Below are 16,411 nucleotides of genomic sequence, written 5' to 3'. Positions count from 1 at the left end.
AGCAGCAAAAGATTGCAGGAGCTGATCAATTAGGTCCCATAACCTGCTTAAAGTTAAAAGGAATTAAAAAGAAAAGAATGCAAAGGGGAGTGCTGATTTTCTCTACGGCAGCTTGGCAATGAAGTGATCGTGTCATTAGTTGTAGTAACTGAAGAACATCTTTTCTAAACCTGGTCAAAAATATGCTGAAGCTCTTATGACAGAAAAAAAAAACTTTTTGCAAAAACTCATACTCCAAAAACTTCAGTTTGCAATACTGCACTACTTTTTAAAGATAATTTAGAAACAAAAATGGTTCTTCTGTCCATAAGCAAAATATTTTGTTTTACTTTAATTGTGCAATATAACAAGCCCTGCTGAGCCACTGCCAAATCCCTTTATTCCTCTCTACACACAGCGCCACCGCTTATTTGTGGCTTGCAAACATTTGCCCATAATGCACCAGTGAGCTGAGAAACATAAAGACTCTGGGTGCATCATGCATAGGTAGAGCATTGTGCATTACAGCATGATCCTATGTACACAACAGGCAGTCTGCAACATTATTAGCAATTAAGGCATCTGTGATGCTAATCCTTCCAATATTATCCTCAAAAGGATCTTTAACCCTATGGAAAGTAGAGTTTGCTTTTTAATTACTGGATTATCATGATGAGTTTGGAGGCATGAACTGAACCATAGGATTTAGGAACAGGGACAAGGACAGCTACTTTGGACAACTGATACAACTGATGATACTGCCCATACCCCAGTAGCGTGTTTTATCTTTCTTTCAGTGAAAGAGTGCAGCTCCCATGGCATAAACCTATTTATAGATATCCTTATCAGTGGACTGAAAAGGAAATAACACACCTATTTCTAACAGGGAGGATAACTCATCAGATGATAGAGAATTTATCACATTCCTGGGTATCACACTGAGACTGTAACGAAGACTGAAGTTGCTTGTTGAAATTCTACACTGAATTCTAAAAGTGTCCTTCCAACAACTCAATTTTGTTTACGTCTGTGAAAATCTTCAAAATTTTATATCACAAATTTGTAGCTTTGTCCATTAGGAATACTCACCAAAAAAGTTTTCAATAAGGCCATTGAAAAGTGTCATAGGCTCATTAAATCATTCCTGTAAAACTGAATCATGTAAGTATAGTGATTAGAACACTGAAGAATTTAATACCCATACTACACTGTGTTGCATCAAAGTTAATCTTTGCACTGACACCTGACTTGCTGGAATGTCTGTAGAACTAAAATTATAAAAGAATGAATGCCATAATGTGCTCCTAATTGTTGTGCTAAGCCTTAATACATGATGGGGTCAGAGACACAAGGAGCTTAATTGATCTTATTCCAGGAAACAAAGACAGCATGCAACGAATCTGCCGCTGACATCAATGGGAACAGTCATTAAAAGCTTATTAGTGGGAGAGGTCCAGGCAATAAGAGATAAACACGGAACATTAAAGGAAATAAAGTTTGCCCAAGAAGAGCAGTAGAGTTTTATTTTCCTCACTGAAGTTTCTTCTGTACTTTAATATGATTAAGATAATTCCACACTGGAAATGGGAAACTTAAGAGCCTGTTCAGCAGACAAAGAGAGGTGCTTAATTACTGCAATGAAACAGCAACATCTAAGACTGAGATAGGCCTGGGACACAACTGAACTCTGGGGAAGTTTGGTCCTGTTGTCCGCATCTCCTCTAAGCACTAGGATTGCGAGTTTTAGAACTGTTGCACAATTCCTCCTTCATTCTGCATGCAAACGGACATACGTATCCTTTCAGCAGCTGCTGCACAGACTCATTAGGCGATCAGACTGTGCCTGTTTCTGCACAAGTATGGAGTAATGATGACAGTCCTGTGCTCATGAGAGGAGAGGATAAGTCGCAATTCAAGGCTGCAGAGGAACGGGGAACCTTGAGCTAGCAGCAGCTCTGCAGCATGAAGCCTCTGATACCCCTGACAGGAAATTCAGAGTCCCCTTACGTGTTTAACGGTATATTTCCCAAAGCACCAAAGGAAGGAAAAAAATTACCTTTCACCTAATGGACAAAAGAAAGACAAAACAATTCCACAGATGTGATTACAATCTCGCTCTACGGCTCTAGCAGCACAGCTGTAGGAATTTTTTGCAGCTAACACTGATCACTATGAATATGTAGGAGAGGGACCTGGTCTGTCTTCCCAAACTCCAAGGGAACTAAAATCCCCCTGCAATGCAGCCCCTTTTCTTGAGTCCCATTCATCATGCTAAAAGTAATTTGCGTAATACAAATACTGAGCATTTTATACCTTAAAGTTCTATCAGTGCTATGATCTCTAAGAGCTTTTGGAAAGGCAACAGTTCAGCATGGTCGTGCTTAGGAAAAAGCAGTAACCATTACACAGAGACACAAGAGATGCAGAACAGCCTTCCTCCTGAGTCATCTTGCAAAGGCCAACTAAGTGAAATTCAGCCTTGCTTGGCTGCTTACAGGAGGGATGATTAACACTGATTATAAACTTGGCTGATCAAACTATTGTGGCTATTGGGTTATTTCAATTTACAGAGCTATATTATGTCATATATCATAATTACTTCTTAATTGCCAGTCCCTCCCATCCCTCCTCCTCCCTGCCTCGGCACAGAGACAGCAAACCTAGAGGTTATTTGTAAGCTAGACGTGTTGTAAAATATATCTGAGGGGAAAACTCCTCTTGTGGCCTTTCCTAGGGACTTCACCTTAGTATTCCCATGTACCACTTCCCCTCTGCCATAACACATTTGTGTGTGTATATACATATGTGTGTGTGTGTGTGTGTGTATATATATATAAGCTTATGTATAGCATTGTATAGTTACGATGCAAAAAACACCTCTCCTACTGAAAACGCCTGGCATGATCCCTGGGGGGCAAATGATGAATATTTACTCTCTTTGGACAGTCAGCCTAAGTACGACTCTAAGCAGACACAGCAGTTCTAGGTGAGAGTCTGACCAAAGTTTAAGACAAAAGTGGCCTATCTACCTACTTGAAATGAGAAAGGAAACCTTATTGTTTACCAGCAATTTGGCTCTCCGGATTTAACCATCTTAAATTTTATGTGGCATTTTTTCTTCTCTCAATTGTTAACTGTGGCCTTTCATCATGAGAGGGTTTCTAACGGCTTGCTTCATTCACTCGCGCTTTCCAGGCTGAATACTGGGCTGCTGTCACTTAGAGACACTGCAGTTTGTATTCTTTAAACAGTTAGATAAGAAAGGAGAGCAGCGTTTCTGAACGAGGTAATATCTGCCTGCTGACCAAGTACTATGAGCAGACAAGGTGTATTTCCGTCAGATAATTAGAAGCTGGTGCCAAAAATTAATAATATACCAGCAGATTCAGTGCCTGGGGTGAGGTTACTAGAGGCCTTTGTTTAAAAAAAGCTTACTGTTTAATATATCCTTCAGGGTAAAGCAATGTGCCAGGAATTCATAAGCCGTATTGCTGCTGCTCTCTCTTTTCAAGTGGCCGCCTTTCAAGACCGGCTGCGGCACCAGAGGCAGAGGGGGGAGAATAAGAGACGGCAGACTCCTCGCAGAGTACGGCTTTCGGCCAACAAGCAGGTGAAAAGGGGCTCGCGTGCTCCCAGCTCGGGGAGGCCTGGTATCAAGAAAATAGGGCTTTTTTATTAAAGTAAAAGAGCGGTGAATTATTAGGTCCCCAGAAGTGATTCACTGAAGGAAGGCTAGACAGGAGAATAAAAATGTTGGCTGCATGAGTGGCAGGGTGGAAGGGGAAGGCACAAAAGAGCACAAAAAGCCAAAATGTGAGCAAAGTGACTGACCTGTGTCTGCGTTGCCCTATCTTTGCCAATTCACGTCCTTGTTGGGTTCGTAAAGGAACAGGAAGTGATGGCCTGGGGAAGATCACAGCATGAAGATGTGCTCAAATGAACAACATCACACAGTCCTGAAAATCACATACGTTTCAGAGCAGAGCTGCAAAAACAAATGAAAGCAGCAGAGGGAGAGAATATGGCCTGGCGTTTAATGCACTAGGATTCAGGAAGCTGTGGTCCAGTTCTGTGTTTTGTTGCAAATTTCTCCTGTGATATTAAGAAATTAAAGGTCTTTGAGATGCAGTGAGCGGGAGCGTTTCCTTTCTTTCCAGTGGCAGTATGGAATAAATCTCAACACAGCTGGAAGGACTCAGAGACCTTCTGAGCTCTGCAGAGGGCTCTACATGGGCACTTCCCAATGGCAGTTCAGCAAATTTCCACGAATGGCAGTAAATACTGTTTGTTGTTTAGAGGTAAACTGAGGCACAAAGCTGTTAAGAAATTTATCCAAAGTCATATACACAGTCATATCCAAAGTCGTTAACAGATCCAAACCCACAAATCCAGTATTCCTGGATACAAAAAGCCTGTTAAAACCCTGTTTTCAAAAATTCAGACACAAACAACAAGCACAGCAATTACTTCTGTTAGAACAGAGAGGCCTATTTGTATAGCTGAAAAAAAGGCTTTCCAGACTTATCATATGGCGAGTGCCGAGGTAACCCTGAAGAAAACAGATGGAAGAAACACTTTCCAGCAAAGCAGGATAGCGCACCTCACTTTGTAGAAATTGCACGTTATCTTGCAATAGTCCTGAAAATAAGAGCCATCTCTTGTGTGCATGCCCACCTTTGTGAGCATGTAATTTATCCACTTCTTGATATATTTTTTCACAAAAAAATGTGTTTTCTGCACATTTTCTCTCCAGTAGCAGGAAAACTCCCTGGTTTTGGTCAGCTATAATTTTCTCTTCAAAAAAAAACGCCTTTAAAATATCTGGAGAGAGGTAATGCATATTGCACCAGCCCACCAATATTGTTGACTTTCAACTCCAGCACCTGAGTGAGCACTGAAAGCCAGAATTTGCCTGAACAAAAATCTGAAATTGTCAGGGAGAAACGACATTTCTCAGATGTGAGTCTGAAATCTTTACATAAGTAGAAAGATCTAGTGGAGCTTTACTTGCATGTAAATTGGTGTAGGAAAAAACAATATCTGATTTTTCTTTTTGAGTGCAGGAGTGGAGGGCAGGTAAATGGGTGGGGCAGAGGAGCTGGGTTGCCTGAGAGCACAAGCTTCTTATTGTTTGCTATACAGCACTGCAAGTACGGGAGGAAGCAAGCAAAAGAGAAACAAGAAGCCAAACAAAAGACTGAGCAGAACACCACCCAAAGTTGCAGCTCAGAGAGCAGAGGTAAGTGAACTAGAAAGATTCACTTTGGAGGGAAAACGCAATGTCCAAACACTGATCAGATTTGTGTCCCTATGTGTTGTATCTGCTCACATGGCCTACCACCAGTGCAGCTTCTGACTCCTATCAATCACCAATATGATTATTGCCACAACAGTCCTACGTGAGTAGAAAGAATTATGCACATGATTGAGGCAGGACTGAGGTAGGTCTGCACAGACCAAAATGAATCACAGAAGATCTTTCACGGAGTCCACCAAAGAATTAAATACAAGTGCAACATGCTGGACTTAGTGAAATCAAGAGGAAAACTTGAAATCTGAATTCACTGAGACTATTCATCCAGTTCTTTTGCACTGCATCCAGCACCTGGATCATGTACCTTCTTCCCTAGAATATTTTATCTGTTCTGTAAAATCAGAAAAGTCTGATCTGGCAAGACCTCAACTCTTCTATTTCCAATCAGAGTCTAAACTTCAGTCTCATATCAGATACGTATCACTACGATATCAGATAAAAACAGAAAAGGCAAATTTTCCCCAGGATGGTTTTACATTTTGGGTTATGATTTGGACCAGCTGTTGTTCAACTGCTGTTACTGCTGTTAAGTAAAAGAGACCAAATAATGATACTCTTGCTCCTGTGCAAGCTACCTTACTTCAAGAGTAGCTTCATGGAGATTATACATGGCTCTTCACAGAGTAAGGTGCTATTCAAAAGAGGTGAAAGAATCACAGTCCAAATCAGTGTGAGTAGAGACAGATAATAACGATCTCACCCAAACTGAAAGAGAAAAGATTTTACATGAGAGAGTTCTGCTTTAGGAATGTAAAGCCTTCATACAGTTCAGTTTATTATGTAGGCAAAAAAAGGATCTTTTCCTTTTCCTATGTCTTTTTACATATATACAGAAACATATGCAGAAACACTCTTCTGCTAATATGAAGATAAGCAACAGACAGCTATACTGGATTGAGTGCTTTCAGAAAGAAAAAGTAAAAAAATCAAAAATAATACTCCAGGAAAAATAAAACGTTGTGAATGGTACTGCAATAAAAATGACTGTGATCTCTGTGGTTGTATGTTGCTGCCTCCACCTGCAATGGCAATAGCAGGGATTTTTCTTGTAATTAAAAAAAACCCCACACCCACACAAAGGCACATTTTTCATAGCTGGCATTGAAGAAACTCTGGCCCAACCTGTAGTATGCAAACTATGAGATGTAATTTTCTCCATTTGTTAAAAAACCTTACTGCTATTGAAAATTTATGTATGCTTTTTATTACAAAAGCTCCCAAAGTATTTCACCCAGCAATATCATCACATACCTTTAAAATATCAGTGTCTTGAGGACAGAAGATGACAGAGCAAACAGAAAAAATACTATGAAACCTTGATCAAATCCAGAACGTGTCATTTCAGAAACACTTCACATAGGCCACATAACTATTTCCAAACAAAATATTGATAGATTGCCACAAAACTTCTACCCATAAAACCAACTGTTTATTGATTGCCACAAAACTTCTACCCATAAAACCAACTGTTTATTGATTGCAAAAAACCTCACATTTTTAAACTTAAAATGGTGAGAAAATAAAGTACAAACTAATGAAGAGAACATAGGACCTTAAAAGAGAAGCTCCTGAAATCTTACTGTAGCATCGATACCAGCTTTTTACATGGCCATAAGCACATCATCAGACCTCTCAACTCCTCCTTTGCAGTGAGGACTAGCTGTACAGACACACGTGCACACGCGCGCGCGCGCGCGCGCACACACACACACACACACAGTCTCTCTCTCTCTCTCTCTCTCTCTCTCCAGGGACAGGATGTCTGTTTAAAGCCAGATTCTGATTCCTTTACAGAGTGTGAGTAATGTTTTACTCAAATAATTTTAATTTCCCTTGAAACAAAGTGAATATTTTGGTATGTAACGGAATCAGGATCTGATTCTCAGCTATTTTGATCCAACATTCATTGTGGAAAGATTACCAATGATTTCAGGATACTTTGTATTGCTTTGACACTTATGTTGCACAGGCATTTTGAAAACATCAAGCTCTATATAAATTCTAAACAGGGCTATTATTTAGAGTCTTTCCATTTTTAAAAAATACCCTATTGTCAGAAAAATTTAGAGTCAAATAGCTACAATTCCAAACCAATGAGTAACAGATGTGGACCACACTGCTAAAGAAAATCTAGAAAAGCTAATCTACAGAACTTGCAGATAGCTGGACTAGAGGCACAACTTACATTGGAAATTTGATTGAATAGGTAAGTCCCACTTTATGGAAAAGTGATTAAGTGATAAACTCAAGCATGATCAATCTAAAATTACGCACTTAAAATTGCTTCTTCTCTTGCTTCTGCATTTCACTGTGTTGGATCATTAGTTTTTATTAAAATATGACAATGCTATTGAGTATGCTACTAACTAGCTTTTACCAGAGAAAGAAATGGAGACAAAAGACCATAAACTTATCTTGCTGAATGCAATCTAGCCATAAATACAACTATATGTTCTGATGGCCTGACTTGACTTTATATACGACATAGCTGGAGAAGAGGGAGTAAGAAATCACTTCCAAACAAGCTCAGAAAATTTTGACACAACTGTCTGGATGCAGCAAGAAAGCAGCTGAGAAGGCAGGTGTGGGAATTCCCCTGTCTTGGGAGAGAGGAGGTGTGAGCAAGAGGACATTTTTGATACTGCATTGCATTTTTTTTATCATAAGGATAGATTTAGTTTTAATTAGAAAACTTGATTCAGAAAAATGCTTATGCCATCAACAAATGGCTCTTTCATTTTGTGGGTGCTCAGAACCTTAACAGGTGGTTAACTTACTCATTATTTCATGCAGGCTTTTTACCTACCTTTGTTTCTGAAAGCAGAAAAAAAAAATCTTGATTGTTACATGTTTTTTGGTAATGCAGCAGCTGCTGTTTATGCTAATTCTTGCTTACTTGCAAATAGACCTATGTTTATTTTGTGCCATGCCAGCTGTCAACAAAGACATTTGAAAAATAATTTCCATACTTAAATGAAAGGCTCTGCGCTCTCTTCCTACTGCTCATTTGTTTCTTCTGCATTTCAGGCCCAAAGTATGTTCAACGGAAAAAGTGTCTAATGGTAAGTTAAGAGATGAGCTGGACCTGAAATGCCTGATGGCCCCTTGGGTATCCACTGATCATCCTGAGTACATGCACCGGGACCACTGAACTCCTACTGCCTTTACTGTTATTTGAAACTTGTTCTCCAAAATACACTGCTAAGGACACTCTAACAGTTGCATTCTCAAGTGAGAAGGTCTGATCACTGCAAGGTAACCGTCCTGCTTGCAAGGTGGCTGACTTCGGTGCTTATTTGTATTTGTATTTGTATTACAGCCTTATGGCCAAAATTTTTCAAGGGCAGCCTCACTAGACGTAGTATGTCACTGTATCTAGATGAGGCTCAGAGAACACTGAGGCACAGCAGTCTTGAGATCTATCCCCAATTCTATCACCAGCAAACTGCGTGCCCACGAACAAATAATTTTATCCGTCACTTCTATTTTCATAATATATTCATCATGGTGGAACTGAGACTGAACAACTGAAAAGTGTTTTCTCTCAGCACCTGAATGTGAGATGTTTTATCAATTGAATATTATCTCAACTAAATTTTCCCTAGATTGATGCTGAAGCTTTATTTTCCAAAGAACCTGGAATTTATTGTATTTTCTTCTGAGATCTATAGTGAATAGTACCATATTCCCCAGACAGCGCATTACTGCACATTGGCATGCTGATCTTTAGCAGTAAGATCAGCAGAACCAATGAAGAAAAAACACTTTAAAATCAATCATCCAGGGACTGTTAGTCCTAATCAACAGGATGCCTCTATAACTTCTATAGGCCCAGGGCCAAAAAAATGCTCTATTTTTTTCTCCCAAAGAAACATATGTACATACGTAACATAGGTACATGTGCTGTAAGCCAGCAATTGAACAAAACGGATAAGTTTTGAGTCATTGCTCTCACCTCACAAGCTAGGCATGGAGAGGAGATATTGCAGCTAACTGCTACTGAAGGTACACCCAAAATGCAGATGCACATTTTTTGATTTATGAACATCTTATGAACTGATCAAAGAGAATTCTTTTCTTAATTTTCTATAATGAGTGTGCAAGCACACCTTTCCAGAGCTTTCACCTCTGAGTAGCAGGTCTTCCAGCGATGCAGGTAAGTTCTCCTCTGATTTAGAGATTCCACCTGATGATGTAGAATATGCCAGTTCCAAGTTGTAACTGTTGTGTTAATTTTACACAGCATCCACAGCTACAGTATCTATGTGCCTCTTACACATTTACCAATGCACCCTCACAACACGTCTGTCTGTAAAGTATTATTAGATGTGGAGATCACAGAAAGATTAAGCAATTTACCCAAAGTTAGACTGGAAGTCTGTGGCAAAGCCAGGAACTCAGCTTAAACTATTTAAGTCCCAGTTAGTTATAATAATCATCAAACTGTCTTGAATTGTTTTATGAAGCGCTACAGGAGGCCAGTAAACTTCTGAGGGCAACAGCCATCTCATTGTTTAAAAATAGATTCATACAAACAATCTGTAGCCAAATTACACAAGGGTATGCTGTCACCACCACATCTCATTCAGAAATAGCTGCCTGAAATCTGCATTCACTTATTGCCAAGTCTTTGCTGGCCTTAGATACTTACGTTTAGAAATCTAAGCAGGCAGAAGAACGTGCCAGTACAAGTTGGTGATTTCTTTTTTTTTGCTACAATTACTTCCCAGCCAGCACACATGAAGAGCATCACTGAATCTATTCTCACTCAATGCACTCCATATGTTCCCAAGGACTCAGTCTAAGATGATGCCAACAGTAATATAGAGTTACACTAGCTGTGATACATTTTACCCTGTGTCAGCTGTCTAAGAGTCAGTTATGCGGGTTCAGTGAGAAGATACATTCCTTAAAAGGCAAATAATAGTGTTAGAAGTAGTTACTTATGATAAGGAGGTTGATTCATCCTTTACTTTTCCCTATATTCATGACAGAGGTAGTAACTATTTTCCTGAGTTTCCTTTTAAGAGTGAGTCATGCTTATAGTAACATCTTACGTGTACATACAGACCTTTGCTTGAAGAAAGTGCTGCATAACAGCTATTTCACATTCACAACATGGCTATAGAAATAGAAAGCAGAATATTTGGGTATACATAGTGTTAATGAGTTGAAGGAAGTGGTCTCAACTGGGCCTTCTCTTAAAAGTTGTTGTTAGCTAAAACACTCGCATGACGTAAGTTTTATATGGTGAAACTGAGATTGCTAAACGGGAAAGGATCTATCCACATTCCATCTATCTCCACTTCATCCAGAAATGAAGCTGGGGAAAAACATAAGGAAACATCTTTCTACTCATGACTTTGTATGATGGTTGCCTCTTGTACCAGTTAGGAGGAAAGAGCTGATATAAAAAGGGGACATGCCACAGCAGGAATAATCTTGGCACACAGAAGTTTTGTGTGCGACCTCTCTTCTGGCTTTCAGTCAGGCAGGGCTTATTTCCAGCAGTGAGCCCTGGCGGGAGGAAGAACAGATAAATCAGTGCAAAGCGAACTACTAGAATGGGAAGAAGGTACAAGATCTGGTCCCAGCTGGACAGACTTATGATAATTTCCTGTTTCAGAGCTCTAGTGTGCTTTTGACAAAACTGCTTTGACTAGACAGAAGACTCCATGGGCTGGTGCCTCCTCAGATCCTGTAGCTAAAAGCCACTCTCGCTGTTTCCAGGGCCCTCAGTTCACAGTTACACTTTGAAGACACCAGAAGCATGTCAAGATTTATGAGCTACCAGCATATACATACATACATACATACATACATACATATATATATATATATACATATAAATATATATATATATATACAGGCTTCAGATCTGAACACTGTTTTGGGGGAAATGTTCTGAATTTCCATGTGGTGAGCGAGGGAGATAAAAACGGGTGGAGGGGGAGAGTGCAGTAAAGCAGAGCTCTATAAAATTTGCCTCACCCTGTCTCGGAGAGCAGCTGATATGTTGTCAAGGGGTAAATGGGAGGACCAGCTTTCAGTTTATCTGTCTTCAAGTGTTTTTCTTTAATAACTTGTCATTTATTGGTGAAAACAACTCCTGCAGCCATGATTTGTGGTGGTAATTCTAACAGTGAAAAATATGGTTAGAATTATGAAAAATAAGGTCCTGCTGTGCTATCAGGACACAGTATCCATGACAGTTGAGTGGAAAAGCTAGCAGAACTGGGCAAGAAACACCTTCTGTTTGTCTGTGAGGCTACCTGTAACGTAGCAGCTTTTGGCTGAGGAACAACAGGGTTCCAAACTGAGATCTAATGAGCAGTGCATAAAGGCTGCGTTTATTAACTACCTCCAGAGAGCGAGGCTACCTGGTGCTCTACTCAACTGGATTCCATCAGGAGATGTGTGTGTTGCGAGCGGGGCCAATATAGTGCAACGACTGAGTCAGGAAAATTAAGCAAGTACATCTAATCTTACCAGGGTCACGTGCTTGGCATCCTAGCTTCAAGTTAACAATGCAGACAAAGCTGCCACTGAAATCTGAGTTTGCTCTCTTAAGATTTCTGTATCCAGCTGTTTCAGGCGTGCAGCTATAGGAGCCCAAATTTTGCCCCCAGTTGTTTAAAGAAACTTAGATGTGTACATGCAATATCTGGTCCATGTGTGCAACTGCAGTGATTGGGTAAGCAAATCAGATGTATGCTGCTTGCATACTTCGGCATGCCTATTTGGCTTTGCTGAAAATGAAGTGCATCTTGTTGAGGGATACCTGATGAATTTTCAACATTTTGTTGTAAAATAGCAAATATTTTCTCAAAAATGTTTCATGAAAGACGCGTTGTTTTCTGACCAGCTCTCTTTCCCTGATGAATTAATTCTGTGAGAATGAATGTTCTGGCTTAAAAAATAGGGATGCTGCAGCCAGAAAGTATGCTTTCATTTAACGGGTTTGAATCTATGTAAAGAGTTCCCAGATGCTATTAGCTACATGCACTATCTGTAAATGAAGTCATGAATAAATTATCATGAATAAACACAGAAATCCAAAGTCAGTTCACAGGAATAAAGTATTAATAATGAAACTATGAAAGAAACACTGCCTTTTTCCAAGCGCTTTTCCTAACAGACTGTTTGGCAGGGGGGAAGTCAATGCATCAGCACAGAAAAAGCTAGATATTTTTGCAAAAAAATTATCTCTTTGTTAAAATTTGGTCTAACGGTAACCAAGCTTCAAATTGGTTGCACAGGTTGCACAAGCTGTTTACACAGATTCTGCATACACCAAATTTACACAGATTGCCACTGCAGGCAGGTAGGTAACGGTGAAAGAATCCACATAAATCCCTTCTTCTAAGAAAAATCTAGAAAGGGCTCACAGACGTCCGTCAAGAGTACTGGAAACTTAGAAGTCAGACTATGCATTCCTGCATTATAGAGCTAGTATTTCTTTTACCTATCAAATTCAAGGAAATTAAAAGAACTGCTAGTCCACAAGCATCCAAGCAGAAGCTAGTCACTGTTGTTAGCCAGGAATAAATATGTGGAAAAAGTATAACCTACATATCTCATAACGATTTCATCCCGCTCTTCTGAAGAGTGCAGCTGTAGCCATCGTTGAAGAGAGGGTGTTGGTTCGACTCGCTATGCTCTGTCTCCCTGGGGCAGCTCTTAGAGGTTTTGAAGCTGGATGAATCCAAGAAAGGTGTTATTAAAGTGCAGAAAGGGGAAATAAGAAATGGAGGGGGGGGAAAGGAAGCAAAAATTAATAATTCAAAAGAGGTCTCCATTATAGAATGCTCCATGTCAAAGCACTAGAGCTGATGAGAAACTGGCAGACAAACACACAGAGATATTTGGAAGTTTAACCTCTATTTGAAGTCAGTGGAGTTAGGTTCCTGAACTGGATTTAGATACATAAAGCCTTTAGTGGACCAGGGCCCTATTCCTTCCTTCCAGCAGACAGCCTGCACTGCAGTGCATTTTGATGTGGCTGAGACACTGGCTGACTTTACAGTGGGCCCGTGCATGCACGTATCTGAAGAGAGGATCGAGTCCTGAGAATCTGTCTGTTACTTCCACTTAGTGAACGTACACTATGACAAGAAAGAGAAAACACTGTGGAGCTGTGAATGCCTTATTGTTGTTGTTGTAGTCTAGAAATGTGGCCAGAAAAGAAGCTTGAGGCAGAACATCTGTAAAGCAGATAGACAGATGTCTGCACTTGCAAGTCTGTGCTTTACCTATTTCAGATATTAACATATATTCATGGAATTTGCTTCTCTCCTCCCACTAAAAAAGAGCTAAACCTCCTCTGAAGCATTTTACTCTTGTGCTTTACTGTAAATGAGGAGGTGGGTGAGATTTATTTGTTAAACATTGCCATAAATACTTAGCAGAACAGGGCTCAGTTGAGAAGAGGACATCTAAACAGATTGCTGGTGAGCTAACCCTTGGCAATTTTCCAGATTTCACTCTCTTCCTCCTCAATTTTTTTTCCTTTACAGAGAAACTAAATAAACATTTGAAAGGAAGTGCATGTTTGGAACAAAAAAAAAAAAGCCATAAATAATTCAAAAGAAAATTAATAGGATTCAAGATACCAGTTTTTGATTATCAGCAAGGCTGCTACTTTTTATTTTATTTTTTTACAGTAGCAGCCAGCTGGTACAGTGCATAATGCTAATCAGTTAGTGTCTTTCACATTTTTTGAAACTCCTTGGAAACGCATCCCCATCAAACTGCTTTGAAGTTCAATTTTAATTTAGATGCAAACTATCCCAAAAGTACTGATAAAAAAAAGCGCCTCTGGCAGTCTATAATTACAATGCAACAGAGCTGTCAGATTTGATTAGAATGTCATTTCAGTCACTCATTCCATGCAGCACCATTTAGCCTCACATGATCATTTAAATGTTCCTCCCCACCACTCAATACTTACCCAACACTTGGATATATAATAGAGAGAGCTTTATTTACTTGTTGGTTTTCAGTCGTCCAGATCCTTCAGACCATTTGAATGATAAAGTTGTGCAGAAAAGCATCCTCCAATCTCCTTATTGTATAGACATTCCTGTTGCAGCATTTCATCTGCAAGAGATTCACAGCATAAGGCTTAAAACATTCCACTAGTATTACGGCTTAATAAAAGAGCAATATTGTATAGCAATGCAGGGCTTTGAAGAATATTGCTATAGCTGAAAAGACCCACTCCTACTCAAATAAATAACATTTGGGGGGATGATTTTGAGAAGAGTTTCTGTGCTTCTGAATCCCTCATTTATCCAGGACGCAAGTACAGCACATTCAGCTGACTTCAGTGGGGTTATCCTACAGGTACCTACACCGGGCTATTTAATTAATATCTGCAGTTCTTGCCGCTTTCAATACATGCCAGGAGCAGTGAAAACAGATAAGCTGAATTCCAGAAATCCCAGGCAGCTTAAACAGCCAGTCTGACTTTAGGCACCCAAAATAAAAGCTAAAAGAACCTCTCTTGGCCCCAAGTTTCAACCCCACCCTGACATGATGGCTCCAGGAAGGGCACTGGGGAGAAATACTGTCACTTCTGAGAGTGGAACCATATCCAGCATATCTGGAAAAAACCTCCCTCCTCCAAGTAGAAAGGCAGTATCAGTTATAACTGATACTAATTTCTGTCTAGCTATGGGACTGAGGGTTCAGTCTAAGAAGTTCCCTGTGCTGCTTGTCTTCTTTAAGGCCGCAGCCAACATGCTGTCTGCCCCCTCTCCCTGCATATTCATGCTTTGCCCCTGTTCTTGGACTCCTCTATCTGAAACAGGCCCTTTGCTTCTGCAGTGTCTGAAAGCAGGAAGGCTTTTAACATCTTGGGACTTGCATCTCCTCCAGTTCCACTACCTCAGTTAGCCAAAGGGATTTGGCAACGTTGGCTAAATAATGTCCTTCTTCACTCTGTCTCTTTTAGATGCTTTTCAGCTAAAATAACAATTTTTGGACTTCTTTCTTCAGACAGCCCAAGTGCTGTGAATCCCCTCTTTCTCACAGACTGCCTAAATTCTCCCTATTCAAGCTCTTCTTCCTGCCCGCCCATAAAATATGATCCTATTATACTATAAAGTTCTTATTCCTAGCTAGATCTGAAGGTCACATCAGCAACCCTGTTGATTCTAGTACCCAGAAAAAGTTTAACTCTCCATCCCTTTTACTGAGTGCCTTACATACACCAACAGTCTTTCGGGTTTGTTCAGGGTCATGCTGAAAAATAAGTCTATTAATACAGCAGGACTTCAAAATATTTGAAGAGCTAATTCAGTAGAGTTTATATCTCTTGTGTAGACTTCACTGGAACCAGCATTCTTCATTCTGTATTCAGTCACTCTGAATATCTGTCAGGGCACTTTACTTAGCCATAAAAGAGCTACAAGCAGAGATGAATCTCATCCTTTCTTCTTTCAGACGGGTGGGAAGCCACCAGTCTCCCATTTTAAACCTAACTACTGAAGACAGCTTAATGAGGCTCAGGGAAGATCACCTTGAATGTTAGCCAACAGCTCATTGTCACAAGAAAAGTTTCTTGCGTCAAAAACTGTATAACCCTTGAATAAATCTCTTTGATTTTGCTTACACTGGGGCTATGCTCGTTCTTGCTCCTTCAGCTGTCACAGTGGGAGGTGTGAATGTGTGTGGGATGCTTACGGTGAGAAAAACAAGGGTATCATATAAAAGTCTTGGTTGCAATCATTAATTTAGAAAGAGCTATAGCACGTAGTGAGGAAGGGTTTAGAAATAGATTCTTTCATTCATTTATAAGTCTGTAACAGAGACAGACAACACTGAGTAAAAAGCCCTGCACAAGAGCATGGACACGGCTCCCAGCTTGCTGCTAGCTCATGAAAGTGAAACCTTCCCATGCTAAGATTTCATTTTGCTTGTGGGGATTATGTGCAAGCATAAGAATGCATCTCTTCACGCTACCTCCAGTTTGAGGAGTTTATTATGAGAGGATTTTAAAAGCAAATAAAAATAGCATCATTGCAAGGAAGTATATCTTCACACAGGCAGGGCATACGTTAGTATTCCTCATTCCACAATAGCAAAGGCCTATACTGAGATCTGAATTTCTGAAAG

Source organism: Struthio camelus, chromosome 17 (assembly GCF_040807025.1).
Source record: "Struthio camelus isolate bStrCam1 chromosome 17, bStrCam1.hap1, whole genome shotgun sequence".
Taxonomy (NCBI): domain Eukaryota; kingdom Metazoa; phylum Chordata; class Aves; order Struthioniformes; family Struthionidae; genus Struthio; species Struthio camelus.
This window is presented reverse-complemented; position numbering follows the sequence as displayed.